Raw genomic sequence first — 2,182 nt, 5'->3', positions numbered from 1 at the left:
CCTCCCTCTTCCTCTCTCTCTCTCTCTCTCTCTCTCTCTCTCGCTCTCTCTCTCTCCTGTGAAAGTGCTGGTGAAGGCCTGAAGGTGATGACATCAGGAAAGAGCGCTTCCCAGTATGCAACCCTCTGTTATTGTACACACGGTTTCCCGTTGGTCCCCAAGGCCCTCCGACCCCATGCGGCGTGGCTGACTGTCCCAGCAGCTGCCTGCATGGGAGCCGCTTCCCGCAGAGACCTTTCTCTCCAGCCCTGGAGGAGCCGGGCCGCTGTCTTGTGGCTCATGCTAGGGTTTGCTGCTCGGCTGTCCCCACTGGAAATCACGGGGCTGTCCTACTGCCAGGCTGCCGGTCACCACAGGTGAGGACAGTAAGTCCCCGAGTTCAGCCACTGGTTCCCTCTGGCACCCTTGGCAGGGATTTGTTTCCTAAGCACAGGAAACATCGCAGCCACTGCGCCCACAAACCCATGGCCTCTGCTCTCCAGTCCCTTGGTAGTGGGGCTCTGCTAGTGGAGCGGGCTGGGTGTGGAGTCCCCGTGAGTCTGGCTCTCACTCAGACCTGGGGTTCTGGGGTCCTTTCATTCGCCTCCCATGCTCCACTTTGAAATGGCCACCGCCCCGTCCGCATACCCACGCCCACTGTCAACCCCCTCCCACTTCCCAGGCAATGCCCCAGGGACACCTTCACTGGGGGCCGAGGTGCGGGGCTCTGAAAGCCGGGACCCCTGCCGGCGGCCACCCGCATGCTCACCCACAGCCTCTCACACACTCGGGTCCCTCAATGGCTGGCTGCACTGTGGTTCTAGCGAGGTGGCGGCAAGAGGAGCCCCAGCTCACTCTGCTGACTTTCGCACACATCTGAAGGATCCGATGTCTCGCAGCAGCGTAGACCAGGGAGAGTTTAGCTTTTGTTGTTCTGACCTAAAAAGTCCTTCAAGAGCTTAAATAGCCCTGTTGTTTCACACTGTGTTTCTTGAATTTCATTGCCCATTACCGGGTCCTGGGATGTTTAGATTTTCAAATGAGGACTCTGGTTTCCCCAGGAATAGCAAGCAAAGGAGAGGGAGTAATTCACCCGCGCCAGCGGCAGCCAGCTGTTGGCTCCACGGGATTAACCAGCAAACCCATTAGGAAAATCCCTTCTCCAGTCTGGTCTCTCCCAGCTCTTCTTTCTCCTTTTCACTTTTTCATATGCTTTAAAATCCCTCGCAGTCCTCCCTCCTAACTGCACAATATCAAAAGCTCTCTGTTCTAACCCTCTCCCTGGCTGGCTCAATTAATCACTTCTTTATTACAGGATTTGGCATCCTGCCCTCGCATCCACCAGCCCCGCTCCTCACTGCTTCCGTGGGGCTGGGCGTCTCCTTTCTCTTTTGCTTTCCTCCTTTAAGAGATATTCTCTATTTCATTTTCCTTCTCTCGCAGCCTTACTCTGCACCGATGCAGTGCACAGCCCCATCTCCTGTGCCAGCCCAGAGCCCCCTGCCTCTCTCTGCAGGAGCTGTGGCTGCCTGTGGGCGCCCACCCTGCACCCCAAGTGCCAGGCGCTGAGCACCCTTGTGGTAGCCTGCAGAGCTCTGTCCGAGGAGGAGTAGCCACCCCTTACAGAGGGAGAAAAGGGGCCATGGCCTCGACAACCAGCCACTGGGCTGGGCGGAGAACGGAGGCAGTGTGACTCGGGCTGAGTCTGGGAAGCTGACCATGGCTGTCCCACGGCGCCCGAGACCACCCAGCCCCAGCACGGCTGGCTCTGTGCTCGGGTGGCCACCCACTCCAAGGAAGGACAGCTCCCCCGCCACACCTGAGCGTCGTGAGGGTCACCTAGCTGTGGCCTGAGGACAGGACGTTCACCTGAAGGACTTGGTCAGTCACTGGTGCTGCCCACAGAGCAGCTCCTGCAAGGCTCAGCTTTTAGGGGAGCAGCTGAGTTACAACGCTCCAAGAAAGGTTTCTAGATGGAATGCAGTTTATTCTAACGTACATTAATCGAGGTTTTGCGATTGGTGTTTTTTCCAAGGCTCTATTTTGAAACTAACTTCCTGGCTTTCTGATACCTCTTTATTTAACTGCCTTAAAAAGCAGACCTGGGCCGGGGACTTAGTTCAGGGGTTTGGTGGCCTGCCTTGCAAGCGCAAGGACCCGAGTTCAATCCCCGGTACCAAAAAAAAAAAAAAAAAAAAAAAAA

General features: G+C 56.5%; 1 long non-coding RNA gene across 1 annotated transcript in view; it reads left to right on the top strand.

The window, feature by feature from the left end:
• Window positions 1-2,182, top strand: part of LOC104859380 — an 8,789-nt gene that overhangs the window by 1,939 nt on the left and 4,668 nt on the right. The window lies entirely within an intron of this gene.

This window comes from Fukomys damarensis, unplaced genomic scaffold (genome assembly GCF_012274545.1).
Source record: "Fukomys damarensis isolate Sample0158 unplaced genomic scaffold, DMR_v1.0_HiC HiC_scaffold_6, whole genome shotgun sequence".
NCBI classification, from domain to species: domain Eukaryota; kingdom Metazoa; phylum Chordata; class Mammalia; order Rodentia; family Bathyergidae; genus Fukomys; species Fukomys damarensis.
The sequence above is the reverse complement of the archived record's forward strand: the minus strand, read 5'-3'. Positions and strand labels throughout refer to the sequence as shown.